Here is a 16,234-nt window from a genome sequence, read left to right as displayed (position 1 = left end):
ACCTTGCTGATGATTGGGAGAAGGCTGATTGGTCTGTAGTTACAGGGATCTGTTTTTGCACCTTTTTTATGCAGGGCAGTGATGTTAGCAGCTTTCCAAGCAGATGGCAGATGACCTTGGGCAAATGAGAGGGTGAATAGAACAGAGAGAGGGTGAGCAAGAGCAGAAGAGCAAGCTTTGAGGACACGTGGGCTGATGCCGTCTGGACCGGTTGCAGAATCTGACTCGAGGTTTGAAAGCAAGCTCTCCACCTTGTTAGGAGAAAAGGACACAGAGTCCAGGGACAGTTGGGTGCGACTGGGTAAAGTGGGTAGAGATAGTGATGGGTTTAGGACACAAGATTTAGCTGCAAACACCGAGTTTAGATATTCAGCTTTATCACGTGTGGAATCAGCAGTGCGGCCATTTGAGGTAAGGGAGGGGATGGAGGGGGAACATACACCAGAAACAGATTTGATTAAACGCCACCAGGATTTTGAGGAGGGAGAGAGGTTTGAGAGTTCAGACTTGAGATGAGAAAGATGTTGTTTTCTGGCTCTCCTAAGGGTAGATACACACTTGTTCCGAGCTTTGTGGAAAGAACTGAGATTGCCCTCAGTTGGGTTTGCTTTCCATGAGGCAAAGGCAAGTTGTTTCAGGACAACTGCCTCGCCACAAGCTTCAGTAAACCAATGGCGGGAGGAAGGGTAAGACAACTGAACACGAGAGGGGATAAATCTGTGCATGAGGGAGAGCAAGTTTCTTTGAAAGAATTCCCAGGATGAGTTGATGTTTGACAAAGTAGTGATAGGAGACCAGTCTGTAAGTTTGATGGCTGCTCGGAGACCCTGCCAGTCGGCTTGAGTGAAATGCCAGACTCGACGGCGGTGAGGTGGTTCTCTGATAACAGCCAGAGAGATGTCCACTTTGACAAGGACGTGGTCAGAAGAACCAATTGGAGCAAAGGAAGAGCAGCAGATATTGTCAGGGAAATTTGTCAAAATCAGATCCAGAAGAGATGGAGTACCATTGGTTGAGATCCGGGTCGGGAAGTTGACCAATTGAGTCAGTCCCAATGTTCAGAGTGGTTGCTAACCGATTATAATCAGCTTGATTAAAACTCATTGAGATTGTGTATCGGGAAACAATTCCTTTGAGCTCTTTCATCATCCTAAACGGGCCAGCATGTGAGCCAGAATGGCACGAAAGGACGCAATCATTTGGAGGACGAGGTGAACATGTGTGAGTGAGCCGGCATGACAGGGACACTGGGCAGAAACAATGAAACGTGGGAATCGGAGTTGGACACTGTATGCAATGGTGAACCTCCTCGTTTGACTTTGAATGTTTATTTGAAATATGTTTCAAAAATGTTACGCTGTTGACGTGGTCACTGCAACGTCACTCAGAAGTCACTTCTGAGTGACATCCATTTGACTGGTAGCCGACCGGTATGATCATTAGTACTTGTGAAGTGCAAACCTGGGATTGCAGTCATTGGAGAAAGAGCTGGGTTTTGCACCACAAACAAAAATATGTGCACTAAAAGGGAAAGAAATCCCAAGGTGTATACCCCAACAACATGACTTTCAAAATGATGTAATTTTTTTTCAAAATGCTCAGTGAACATGTGCAGGAACCCTTTGTAACAACAGTCATCATAGCACGGAACATATATCTTGCTTGCTTGATCAGGATTGTAACCGAAAATAGCTCACAAAGCATGTAAAAGAAGCCGAAAATAGTTCAAAAAATACCTGAGAAAGGGGTGTGCCTTTGTACAACGAAAGGGGGGGTACAATGGTGTGTTTAATGGGTGAGGTAGGGCAAATATTCCAAATATATTTTCTGCTGTGGCCAATGATCCTCCATGTTTACAGTAGGTTTCAGTCGACCATTTGCACTGCAGTCGGGGTAAACCATATGCACTGAAGCAACTCGTTCTTCTGACACATACCTTTATATGGGCAGTGTATAGGTAACTGACAGTTCTTTATTGGCAAAAAAAGAAATAACCCGGGTTTTGCATAAAGCAAAATCCATACCTACTGCTTTTAATTCAAACGACATGACAACTGAAAAACGTGTGGACAGGAATTCTGTGCAGTGCTGTAAATGGTGGAAAGGTGAAACACCCTCCCCCACCTGGAGGCGGCGACACACGATCCACATTTACAAAGAGAATTTGCATTGTATACCCCTCATCATTCCCCTAAGACCACTGGCAAAGATAAAAACCTCCCACTTCGTTAATTAGGGTCATGCTCATGGTCGGGTTATTGGCGACTAAACCGTCTCCCCCACCAGGTTTCGTGGTGAGGAGGGTGTTTGAATATGGACACCCAGCAGGATTAAAAACAAAACCTGTCAAAGGGAGGAGGAGCTCCTTGTGAGCCAACGGCCATCCATATCTCATGCCCAAATGTGTCTATGGATAACCTCCTGCAGTTGGGTTACTTTTTTGAGCAGGTTAGTTGCAGGATTTGCACTCCATCCACCGTAAGACCCTTCACTCCGCAAAAGACAAAAACACATAGAAATCTGACAACCCACTCCATTGGAGTACCTCCTGTGCAGCTTCCCTCTGCAGCACATCTCATCGGATGACGGGATTGGAGCAAATCCTTCGGGACCCTCAATCTTTGATGATCAGAGGGAAACCATGGGGTTACATTCCCGGGTCAGATTGCGGTAGTGTGTGTCAGGGTGGTGCTGAGGTGTCATCCACCAGACGGCAGTCTCCTTGGGTTAACCTGCGGCGGTCCCTTTGGTTGGGTGCCTGGAATGTCCTATCCCGAAGAGACAATGATCACCAGTCTCCGTTATCATCTGAGCTCAAGCATTTGAACATCAGTATTGCAGCACTCTCTGAGATTCAGAGACCGGATAATGGTGAGATCATGCCGGGTGGTTACACCCACTCTTAGTCTGGTCACTCTGATGGTCACCACACCCAAAGTGTTGCTGTAGCTGTGTCCAATAAGCTGACTTCATTAATAATTGAGGTAACACCGGTCAACGAACGTATTATGAGACAAAAGATTCATCACTCCTTGGGTGTCATTTCCCTGTTCTCTGTATATGATCCGACTAAGGTGAGTGATCTCACCATGAAGGATGCATTCTCTGCCACGCTCGAGTCTGTGGTTGATTAGTGCCCCAGGTAAGATACCCTTCTAGTCATGGGAGATTTCAATGCTTCGAATGGAACTGATAGGGATTGTAATGAGACATGTTGGTCACCATGGGTCTGAAACTGTGACCCAGAATAGCTTTAAGTTCCTTGACTTTGCAAGAAGTCATGGACTTAGGGTGGCTGGTTCATGGTTTCAGCACCCACAGGCTCATCTCTAGACATGGTATTCCAATGCTGGTGGTGTGGCAAAGGAAATTGACCATGTGCTCATTGATGTTCACTGGAGGATTATCCAGAACTGCACGGTCCACCGGAGTGCTCAGTTCCTCAATACTGAACGCAGGCTTGTGGCAGCAACAACAAAGTTTCAGCTTAACTCCAGGAGAATGGTACCATCCCAGCCTTGGCTGCATGTTGGCAAGCTCAAGGATGAGAAGATAGCTGAGGAGTTTGATAACAGGCTGAGTGAGGATTTGAGGATCTTGGTGCTTTGGGGAATCCTGAAGAGTTGTGGTGTACCTTCAAGACCAACATCCTTGATTTTGCAGGTGGATGTCTTGGAACTCACCATTCGATGGAGAATAATTTTGTCTCTCAAGGGACACTGCATATCATTGGCCAGCGTCACAGGGTCAGGCTTAAGGACAGAACTGAGCTGTTCAGGGAGTTGGGATGTAAAACTGTACAAGTGATAAGAGTGGACAAGAAGGCCTATGTAAGAGGAATCTGTGAGGGGGTGGAGAATCACCAGTGGTCAAGTGATTCTCATCCAGCTTGCAAGGGAATTCACACATTGTGTTCATCTAAGCTCATCCCTCGGTGTACTACAGTTGGAGCAGAGGGTGGTGGGTTCTTGACAGAGGAGCTGGGCCAGTTAATTTGAGCGGCTGCAGCAGGCTGATCCACCAGCTGTTGAGTTGGATGTAAGGGGTGTTCCTATCCCTATTACTGACCTTCCAATGAACTGTGATCCACCTTCCTTTGTGCAAACACAGGCTGCAGAAAATCGGTTGAAATGGGGTTAAGCTACTGGGATCTGTGGCATCCATGCTGAACTTCTCAAGGCTGGTGCAAAAGCTGTGCTCATGTCATTGCATGCAGTTCTGTGCTCTGCCTGGAACATAGGCATCATCCCAAATGACTGGACGAGGGGCCTTGTTGTCCCTCTCTGTAACGAGAAGGGTGTTCACCTGGACTGTAACCGAGGTGATGCTGCTCTCATGGTCGGGCAAGGGCTTTGCTCGGGTAATTATTGATCAGGTTCATTACCAACTGCTTGAGCACCAGTATCCAGAGCAGTTCGATTTTACACCAAAGAGGTCAATGATTGACCGTATCCTTGCTCTTCGAGTCCTCACCGAACGCAGATGAGAGTTTCGGCAGGGGCTGCTTGCAGCCTATGTTGATCTCTGCAAAGTATGATTCAGTGAATCGGGATGCCCTCTGGAGGGTTCTTCATCTTCATTGGGGTGCCACCAAAACTGATCATTCTGATATCTGAACTATACTCTGGTACTGAGAGTGCTGTGAGATATGGTGATACCATCTCCGACTTATTTCCAGTTGATAATGGAGGTCCTCATTGGTATGTGCTGGCCCCCACACTTTTCAGCACTTGCATGTACTGGATTCTGGGGATGATGTGAGAGAGATCAAGCTGTGGTGCATCATTTGGGAATGTCAAGATCTCTGTCCTTGATTTCACAGATGATGCAGTCATCTTTGCAGACTGGATATTGTTTTAGGGTCCTCAAGGTGTTGAATGAGGAGTCAGCGCCAATGGGATTACGGGCTTCCTGGGCCAAAACAAAGGTCCATGCTTTCAATGATATTGTCGATGCTCCTATCTCATTTGTACCTGTTTGTGGTGAGGATGTTGAGATCACGGAGAGATTCACTTACCTTGGCAGTGATATTCTTGTCTCTGCTGGCTGTGAGTCAGATGTTGAGATTTCTGGGTCAGGTCTGCAGAGTCATGGATTCATTGGATCATGCAGTGTGGCGCTGTCAGTACCTGTGCGGGAGTACGAACGTCCAAATCTTCAGGTCCTTGGTGCTTCCGGTCTTACTGTATGGATGTCAGACTTGGACTCTGACCAGGGATCTAAGATGGAGACTCAATTCCTTTGGTACCAGATCTCTTCAGTGAATTGTTGGTTATTACTGGTCAGACTTTGTGTCCAGAGGGACTCAAATGAGATTTGTTACCTTCATAGTCCGTGAGCTTTACTTCCGGCTGTATGGACACGTAACTTGTTATCCTGACGCTGATCCTGCTCGGCAGATTCTCTCTGCGAGGGAGCCTCGTGAGTGGAGGAGGCCAATGGGTGGACCATGTGCCTCATGGTTGCAACAGGTTGATTAGAATCTCAGGGAGATGGGGATGAGCCAGACATCTGTCTGGAGGATGGTCAGACGGAGGCCCCTGGAGTACTGGTGGAAAGTGGATGCAGCGATGTGCTGCTCCTGTGCATGCTCCCATTCCTGACCTGACCTGACCTGACACACATACACACACATTCAGTGTGTGTGCATTCTATGTTTCCAATAAAAAATATGTTGAAAAGACGATTTCAGTTGCAGACTTTTTTGCTCGCAACGGCAGGTTGAAAGTGCCTGGCGAGCAGAACCGAGTCAGTGTAAACACACACAGCACATGTGCAAATGTCCTCGTTAGCATTCATACGTCATTTCAAAAGTCACATATTGGAGAGTATGTGATATAAAGGCATCTTCCTGGGTAAGAGATAGCTTGAAGAGTTTGCTGTTCTCTTCTCAGGGGCAGTCCAGGGGAGGTACTTTGAGTTTGGCATGATAATGGTAAACGATAAAGTACATCTTTCTGGAAGGCATCTTGGGACCCTTTAACACTCATCAGTGTGGAAGACAAAATATATAGCTCGGGTTACATCTACGTCTGACACATGCTACTCATCATATTTCAACATGATGGGGAGTTTTCTTTTTTCGTTAATTTGAGGCAACACTTGAATAACTATATATGATCAGTGTTGAATTCTTCATTTTCATCTTTGGATGAGTCATCACACCATGTCCTTAAAAATCCATTTTCCAAGGGCCTGGTGGACAAATGCTGCATCGTTTATGACTCGTTTTGAAATATCACAAATGTGCATAATATGATTAGCTGTGTATTTTTCAAATCGTTCATTAAAAAAAGTTTTTTTTAAATATTTGTCCGATATCATTGCAGATTGTGTATAAATGAATTACTGCAGAGCATTGCAATATATTCCAGTGTCTGTCTCATGACTTTTGTGCATCACGACACTGGGAGCGCGGCGGTGCCACCAATAAGGTTTCTCCCGCACATTAGGGCAAGAACTTGCAATTTGTTCACGGTGCCATGAATAACTTACCTACACTTGACGAAAGACACCATGGGATGTCCAACGTCCACCAACGACCATGATGATAGATCGGTCCTCAATGGATGTTGAAAATGTTCTTGGAACGACGTACTCACAATAATTCCAAAGAACGCAGTCTTTCCATTTAAAAGTAGGTGTATTAATTAGGCAGGAAACGTTTTCCTCTTCCAATTATTTATGGTTATAATTTGAAAAATAAAAAACTGGCTAGTCTAAAATGAATAATCTGGTTGGCTTGTTCGTAGAACTTGTTGAACAATGCTCATACGTTGACAAGCTTCATTGTCATTGAAAAGGAATTCCGCCCAAAAAAACAAAGGATGCTCTTATGAGCCGCCCATGTTGTTTATTAGCCAGCAGCAGTTCCTTGCTAATGTCCTCACTGCTCTGTATCATTGCCACAAGAGACTTGACATCAAATGTTAGCCTGAAGCAAGAAAATACGTGGTGTGATGCCCTTGGCACGACCGCGATGTTGGTGGATCTACGTAGTCCTGGCATCACAACCTCGTTTCCCGCTGCCTGTCTCCACTGTGTGCTTCGAATAAACTCTCAAGTGATATACAATTCTGTAACAAGGAGGCCATGCCCAGGTCTTATGAAAGATCATTCATCACTTGACAAGACAAGCTGAGCTCACGAGTGCAGAAACGGACTCTAGTCAGTTTGTCAAAGCATTCGTCGTCGTTGTTCGGATGCTGCACAAGGCTGCAGGGTAGCATCATTTGCTGAGGGTGTGGCTGTACCGCTGATGGTAAGGGCAGGATTTTGGAATTTATTCATGGTTCCGGCGATAGCTCACCTACTCTTCGCAAAGGATACCGTGAGATCCTTAAAGTCCACTGACGAATGCTGGAAGACTTGACTCCCGTTTCACATCCATCTGAGGAACGTCACACCCATTGATGAATCACCCTTCCTCTGAAACACCAGGATGGCATTTTATCGCTGTGTTGGGATTCAAACCCAGGCTAGACATATTAATTAGTGGCGAGTGTGCATACCTCCAAGCAATCTTGTCGTCGAAGCATTAAAACCATAGCAGCATTCAATTTCGTTGACGAGCGAATCTTGATAATTCCAAATGCAACTTGTCTGTTTCGTTATTGTCTCTCCAACAGGGTGTTCGAAGGCAGAACGACGACCTCACAATGCCGAATAAATCTCCTTTAATTGGGACTCTGCCTCAAAGCTCATGCTCGAGTTTATTTAATTAATCTTGATTGCCATGATTTCTTTGTCCAGTTTGTCTCATAATGCCCTGATTTACAGTTTTCTTTTATTTCAAAGCATCTTTACAGGGTTGTTTCTAAGTCCAGCACAGCTTCTCTGATTAGAGGAGGATGATGATGATGATGATGATGATGATGATGATGATGATGATGATGTATCCCTACTTCCATATTGGATTCAATTGTGAGTCATTGCTGTGACAACATTCATCATCGATGTGTCGTCGATTTTCTTCTGCTTCCTTTATCTATTCTTTGGTATTTGCTGTTACTTGTCGTTCATTCTGAGACTTTTTTTCAGATTAGCTTCTATTTCTGGGATAATTTGCCATTTGATAATGTCCTCTTCACCTGTATGGAAGAATGAATGGCTGGTGTGCACACAATTTGTGCCAGGTGACCATTATCAGGCATCCTTCGAGCAGAGACAAATTTTCTTACAAATACAATCCAGTAACAACAAATACCAAAGAATAGATAAAGGAAGCAGAAGAAAATTGACCACACATCGGTGACACTTGAGAGTTTTGTCAAACAGTTGCAGTTTATTTTTAATTTTTTTTACGCATAAAGGTTCCACAGATGAACAAAGCCCACCATGGATGCCATGCATGTATTTAAGCAAGTGCATGGTACGCTTCCTCACACCTTCCAAATGCAGATGGCAAACACAAGGACGTGTCAAGAGCCTAAATCAGTTGTCTTCTTTTGCATGCACCTGGTTTTTAAAATTATTAATTAATTATTGCTCACTTGCTAATCAGTATTTGGCAAGTGTAGTGGTGAATATGCAAAAATAAATAAATAATAATAAAAAAATTAACATGAGTTGATGGCGGCCATTGTCATGAAGTCGACTGAAAAATCTTGATTTGAGGTTTTGAGGATGCCTGTTACCAAAAGTCTTGTAACACCAAAACTGTAAATGAACCATCGTAACATTCAGGTGTCTATTTTCTGTAGGCCAGGGTTACAGGGTGTTTCACATATCAGGAATAAACGGTTTTGACCTCTCTTTGCTCGGCCTGGACAAGAATAAATTTTACCACCATGGTCTAGCTAAGAACACAGCACAAACTTAATGAATTGAAAATCCATAATTGTTTTCACTCTTGAAGAATCCTTCCTTCCTGCGGTTATGATTGTGGTATTCAAAGTTTTAGCGGTGATCACTTTAGTTCAGACATTATGTTGTTTCATTTTGCTAGGAGTATAAAAAAGGGACAGTTTGGTCATACCAAGTACCATGGTCTGTTCCATGCGTTTCCAGATAACCCTTGTGTACAACAGTTGGCATTAAAGGAGATGTGGCATGATTTCGGTTTTCTATCTCTTTCTAAATTGAAAGTTTTTTTTTAAAATGAAATAACCTACATTTAATTTCGTGTAACAGCACAATTCAAGTAGTTATTATTCTCACTGTATTGACCAACTTCTCGTGAAATTGCCATTTTTCTACTTGATAGTGGAAGTGATATTCATCGCCAAAATTTCTCCAGCATTAAAAAAAATTCTCCAACATAAAAAAAGTCCTTGTATTCTATCAACATAAATGTATCCTAATATTGCCCCCTTGTCTAATCCTCGCTTTTAGTTAACTAGCGGGCATCCCCGCCCTCCGATCGGGAGTACCCATGTCGGCCCACCAAACAAGGATGAGTGATTTGTGTCCGGGGAGTCATAAAAATGTAAGATCGTCAAGAATAGGATCACCATCAATAAAATGATCACCAGGATGAGTCATGAGGTGAGAAAAGTGTATGATAAAGACACCGTACTGTAATCACCAATGTTGTAATAACCTCAGTGCCGAGACCAACCAATGAGTGAAGGGAAAAATGGGCACACTCCATTCGCCAGTGCCACAACCAATCGATGAGGAAAGAGAAGAATGAGCACACTTGATTGGTCAGTGTCATAACCAATCGATTACTAAATATTGCTTTCATAGGTTCAGCCACACAAGTTCTATTTATTATGATGTAGTAGATTCATCGATGAGGGAGTATTTAATGATGTTGGTAGATCAGACAAGGCCTTCTCTCATAAATGACAAGGCTTTGTCTGATTATGAAATAAAAATTAGGATTTTAAAATTAAAAATAGATAGTTTTCCTCGCGTTTACAAGTGCATGACTTATACTGAAGACGAATACAATCAGAATGACCGTTATATTAAAAGGTTGTTTTTTTCTGGAATTATTATTTTGAGAATACTCGCGAAACATCATGTCCATTTTGAGAATATTCATCAAGCATCGTATCCAATTAGGTAATCGTCATATATGATCATGAATTATTATTGTTACTTAAAGAGATGCTTTGTACCATTCCACATTGAAGTTATTGACTCAAGTTTCTCCATAAAATTGTACACCGCTCCTTCATAATTCCATCTTCAGGCGATGCATGATGCCATTGCCGGGAGCTGAAGGAAGGGAGTACTGAGTTGTCACTCTGTTTGTTTTCTTGTTTTCTTGGTTTGTTTTTCTTGTTTGTTTGTTTGTTTGTCCAGACGATATCTCAGCCATCCTTTGATCTCGGAAGCTGAAATTTGGGGACAAAAGTGAAAATGTGCTTTGGCGAAAAGTATTTTTTAAATTTTTTTATTGATCAATTTATTGATTAATTACTTAATTATTATCGATTTATTAATTATTTAATTATTTTATTTCTCATCTAACATAAACTAGGTATCATTTGTCCACATTCACCGCAGAAGTACACCGCTCCCTCCCAATTCCGTCTCCACGTGCTGCACGGCAGCACTGCCGTGCACTGGAGGATGTATTTATTTATTTATTTGGCAGGGGGCGGTGTCCTTTGAATATACCGCTGCTTGTTTTGTTTTCATTTTTCGTGCCATGCAGTTTAATGAATAGCTAATTCATTTTTAATAAATAAATTCCAGCTTCCTTCTCATTCATTTATATATTCACAGTTCATCAAACTGTTGCACAAACTCACAACCTTTAATTGAAAGAGCAATTTATGGTGAATGAAAATCATAAAGTTTAAAATGTTTAATGAACGGCACTATTTGATGCCCTCTAACCCCTTCATGCTGTGAAACATGTACATAATGTTCAACTGCTCCAAAAGCTGCATGCTCATTGATATCCTTGTACACATCCAAACTAACCATGATGCAAAGAAGGGCCAGTGTGGTATATGGTTCTCATGCCAGCAATGCATGAGTTGATAAATATATGATACCTTACAAGAGTAGTCATGAAATAATTAATATGGATTGCTCAGATGTGATGATATTGATTCCATTGGGAAGGTCTTTTGTTTTAGCTGAAAATAATTGCCTATATGCCCCATAATAGTATTAGTTTAAAGAGTAGTTAGGCAAAGATCAGACAAATCTACCCACAAAACTTTTCAACATCTAATTACAATCCAATACTTCCAGTTCTGGTTTTTGAGGCGACATTCGGTTCTCTCAGGGGTTTCTGCCGACTTTCTCAAAGATATGTTTGTCATTGTTTGTCACGTTTTAGCTGTTTATTTTGTTACTTCCATGTTTCTCTACCCCCTCTTCCTCTTCCTGTGACTTTCAATGACCCACCAGCTTCCTTCTGCATTTTCCGATCCAATCCAGATTCACCAGACACCTTCACAATTTTTTCTTCAATCTCTCCTTCACCGAATCTTGCCTAATCTTCATCAAAAAAGATCGTCTCTTAAAATGTTTCAAATGCCTCTTTCACACTTGTGGTTCTCTGTAATCTATTATAATTCACTACTACTCTTCTTCAAAAGACTATTTTCAATTCGACATTTCCTTCATCCCATGTCGAAAAAGTCCAATTGTTACAACGTTTCTTTTCTCCGTTCTCTTAACTCTGCTTTTTTTGCATCCCTCATGTAATGTCTTGAATCACATCTCTGACTTAAAAAAACAATAATAATAATCCCAGTTTGCAATGCATGTTCGTGTTCCATAAATCGTCAGTTTTTGTCCAACTTCAGTGCCAATTCATTGCACTTCCTTAAATCTAACTCCTCACCTGTTATCCCCTCTCCTTACCACTCCCATCTTACCCCTCATCCTCCCTCTACTCTTTGCACCTCTTCACGGTCTTCTGCTTCAGTATCAGCTCCTCCTCTGTTGTCTCAAATTGTGTGGTGTTCTAACATCTCTGGGCTCCATTATAACCTAGCAGATATCTCACTCTCTCAATCAGAACACTCCACAACATCACAAACATGCTCCTTATTTCCTCTCATCACAAGTCCCCCTCTTCCCAACCCCTCAAATCTTGTACCACCCCCTGCCCACTCCCTTCATCACCATACCACTACCAAGTCTTATCCTTCCCCTCTCCTAACCTCTCCCATTGCCCTCCTTCACCTTGGCCGTGCCTGCTGTTATCATTTCCCCTCCCTCTCAAAGCTTCTCTCTCACTGCAAGCTTCACAGTCTTCCCCCTCCAAGCTTCCTTCTCACCTTTCTGAAAAACTCCCCACTCACCCTTCCCCCTCAACTCTCCCCACTCACCCTTTACCTCCAATATCCCCACTCACTTCCACTTCTCAAAGTTACCCCCCCCACCCCTGACATCCACAAAGCTGCCTCCTTCCCTTGCCCTCTCTCTCTTCCATTTCATCACTCCACTTCCTCTAATCTTCAACTGCCTTCTGCCCCTTCTCTTATGACTCCCCATTGTACTTCAACCAATCACTACAGAGCCTTTTCCCCTCCTCAACAGGCCCTCTCCCCGAGCTCCACTGCAATCCCCCACACTCTTTCAACAACTCGCCTTACCCCCCCCTCCTCCTCCCTCGTCCTACCCTCCACCTCCATTCCCCTCTCCTGTACCCAAAGCCTCATCCCCTCCCTCTTCCTTAACAGTGTGGAAACTGAAGTTTCAGTGTGGATCTGAAACATCTGGGGCCTTCATTCAAGCCTGACAGATTTTTCCATACAGATTTCCAGTGACAAACCAGACATCACCTGCTGAACAGAAACTTTCCTCCTCCAAGATGTCTCATACTCCTTCATATCTCTCCCTGGTTCGTCCCTCCTCAGGTTTGGCAGACCTGAGCCTCGTCTTGGCAGTGGAGTTGCTCTCATGAAAAACGATATTCCTCACTCTCCATGCACTGCCCACACTCTGCCACACCCCCAGGAATACCTCTGGCTATGGCTTCCCCTCCACCCCCCCCCCCCTCATGTATATACGTGTGTTATTCCGTCCACCAAACTGTGATCACTCCAATTACATCCCACTCTCCAAAAACATGGACCAACTTCTATCCACTCATCCCAACTTTCTCTTACTCATATGTGGTGAATTCAATTGTCATCATGCCAGTTGGCTGGGTGTGGGTACTTTACACCTGCCATGGCACTTCAGCAAAAGACTTCTGTGACTCATTGGGACTGACTCAATCATTCAACTTCCAAACCCAGATCTCAACCAATCTCTTCTGAATCTGATTTTGACCAATTTCCCTGAAAATAACTGCTGTTCTTCCTCTGATCCAATTGGTTCATCTGACCACATGCTTGTCAAAGTAGACATCTCTCTGGCTGTTATTGGAGAACCAGCTCAACGCTGTCGAGTCTGACATTTCACTCAGGCCAACTGGCAGTGTCTTCAAGCAGCCATCAAACTTCTAGACTTTTCTCCCATCTCTACTTTCTCTGACATCAACTCGTCCTGGGACTTCTTTCAAAGAAACTTGCTCTCTCTCATGCACAGATTTAGCCCATCTCGTCTTCAGTTGGCCTTCCCATCCACACGCCCATGGTTCACTGAAGCTTGTGTAAAGGTGGTTGTCCTGAAACAACCTACCTTCACCTCATGGAAGGCAAATCCAACTGAAGGCAATCTCAGTTCCTTCCAAAAAGCTCGGAACAAATGTGTATCTACCCTCAGAAGAGCCAGAAAACAACATCTTTCTCATCCCAAGTCTGAACTATCAAACCTGTCTCCATACTCAAAATCATGGTGGCATCTAGATAAGTCTGTTTCTGGTATATGTTCCCCCCTCCATCCCCTCCCTTACCTCATGTAGCTACACAGCTGACACTGCACGTGAAAAGGCTGAATGCCTAATCTTCGTGTTTGCTTCTAAATCTTGTGTCCCAAACACATCATTATCTGTACCCACCTTACCCAGTCACATCCAGCTGTTCCTGGACTGTGTCCCTTTCTTCTGAGAAAGTGGAGATGTTGCTGTCAAATGTCAACTCAGGTTCTGCAATTGGTTCAGATGGCATCAGACAACATGTCCTAAAAACCTGCTCTGTTGCTCTTTCTCATGCCTGGTGTTGGCTTAATGGTTAGGGTGGTGGGCTTAGGATCCGAGTATCCTGAGTTCAAATCCCACTCGGCTGTTGAATTAATACCACGTGGGGTTGACTCTGCCTGTCATCCTTCCGAGGTCGGCAAAATGAGTGCCAGCATGCTGGTATCCTGTGTCGGAGTGGCGACCCGTCCAGGATTGCACCCAATCGCCAAGGAGACTGCTTCGGCAGCACCAACGCTCTGCACAGAGTATGGTCCCAGTGGATGGTTGCTCTTTCTCACCATCTCTCTATTCTATTCATCCTCTAATTTGCTCAAGGTCATCTGCCACATGCTTGGAAATCAACAAACATAACTGCTCTGCATAAAAAAGGTGCAAAACAGATCCGTGCAATTGCAAACCGATCCGGCTTCTCCCAATCATCAGCAAGGTTATGAAATCCATCATTGCTTAAGACATTAAATCCTTCCTCTTCTCCAATGGCTTGATTTCCGATCATCAATTTGGATTCAGACCAGATCACTCAATCATGGACATGCTGCTTCTGCTCTCCCAACAATGTATGGAGATCCTCAATGCATGACATGAAATCAGAGTCATCTCCCACTACATATCGTGTGCTTTCGATATGGTCTGGGACCCTGCCCTGCTCAACAAACTCTCTTCCGTTGGTATCCAAGGCCATCTCCACTCATGGCTCGCAGACTTCCTCTCTTGTCGCAGCCAATGCGTGGCCCATAATGGAGTTCTCTCATCCCCTCTTCCTGTCCAGGCTGGAGTTCCTCAACGCAGCATTCTGGACCCTGTTCTTTTTCTGGTTTTCATCAATGATCTCTCCGACTCTCTGGAAAATTATCTTTATTTCTTTGCTGATGGCTCCATCCTCTGCTGTTCCATCTGTCATCCCTCAGATCAGCAAGCAGCAGCCTCTTCTCTCTCTGCAGATCTGGATAGAATCACAAGCTGGTCCAACACGTGGAACACGGCTTCCAATCCTGACAAATCTGACACTCTCACTGTGTCTTTCCGGAAGGACGGTCTGGAGCCCCCCCCCCCAACCCGCCCATCAACTTTCTCAACAATCCTCGTGAACAAGTCCTTTCACTCGAGCTTCTGGGTCTCACTATCTGCCATGACCTTTCCTGGGAAAGCCACGTTTCCAAGCTGGACTCTATTGCCAGTTGCAGACTGGGCATCTTCCCTCATGCAACATCCTTCCTTGGCACACCTGAGCTCCTGACTACATACAAAGCTTCTGTCTGCAGCCTAATGGAGTACTGCTCTCACCTCTGGGCTTGTGATCCCACCTCTCACCTTTATTGGCTTCACGCTGTGGAAACCAAGGCATTTAGGATCATTGGTGCCTCTCGCGATGAGGCTGAGTCTTTGGGTCTCTCACTCTCTCACCATAGGCAGGTCGGTGGTCTTTCTGTCTTCAACTGTCTCTTCTCCGGTCTTGCCTGCCTCTGCTCTGTCTGCGATATGTCCTCCCCCATCTTTCCTGCAGGGAAAGCTGAAGGTCTGCCAGCATCCCCCTTCTGATAAAACCACCAAAATGAGGAATCACTGCACACCTTCACTCTTTCATTCCTCTTTTTCCCACCTTTGGAATAAACTCCCACACTGTCTTCAATCCCACTCTTCCCTCCAAGTCTTCAAAACAGTTGTTCACCACCACCTCATATCTTCCCCCATTGAAAACCACGATCATTTCTACCCCCATGAAACCTCCACAAACCAACCTCCTTTAAATTTTCTGCTTTCCTTCTTGAAAGTCCCTTTCATGTAAGGACCTGAACGTCGCTGTTGTGTCCATCTTATTTACCCTGTGTACCCTGCCCCATCCCTCTCCTTTCCACAGATCTCCTTATGTCTCTGTTCCACACTGTTTTATCATTCCCCCTACCACCCATCTTATCTCCTGCTCCCCTTGTTGTACATTGTGCGTGTTAGCTCTGATACGAGTGTCGACATTGTATAACAAAATAAACAATAAAATGAGCAATTAGAGATTGCCATCTCTTGCCAGGACTTCTTTTGCGTGGTGTATTTTTATATGTTTTCGGGTAAATCCAATATGGCTGCCAAACCATGTGACCTATGATGTCATATGTGTGACCCTTTTGTTCATCATGGATAGGTGGTCATTTGTGTAAAGTTTCACCTCAATCTTTTCAGCCATTTCAGAGATTTTTGAAGGTTAAAAAAAAACAAAAAAAAAACATGTCTGCC

At 44.1% G+C, this 16,234-nt stretch overlaps 1 long non-coding RNA gene across 2 annotated transcripts in view; it reads left to right on the top strand.

Moving 5' to 3' along the window:
* LOC147027145 (uncharacterized) overlaps positions 1 to 16,234 on the top strand; it is a 121,987-nt gene that overhangs the window by 13,278 nt on the left and 92,475 nt on the right. Inside the window, exon 3 of one of the 2 annotated variants that reach the window (XR_015058701.1) lies at positions 7,629 to 9,054. The exons of the other annotated variant lie outside the window; for it this stretch is intronic. This is a non-coding gene — a long non-coding RNA (uncharacterized LOC147027145). Of the gene's footprint in view, positions 1 to 7,628; positions 9,055 to 16,234 lie in introns of those variants that run through there. 2 annotated transcript variants of the gene reach the window in all.

This window comes from Eptatretus burgeri, chromosome 5 (assembly GCF_056783735.1).
Source record: "Eptatretus burgeri isolate ZD-2024b chromosome 5, Ebu_testis_v1, whole genome shotgun sequence".
Classification (NCBI taxonomy): domain Eukaryota; kingdom Metazoa; phylum Chordata; class Myxini; order Myxiniformes; family Myxinidae; genus Eptatretus; species Eptatretus burgeri.
The sequence above is the reverse complement of the archived record's forward strand: the minus strand, read 5'-3'. Positions and strand labels throughout refer to the sequence as shown.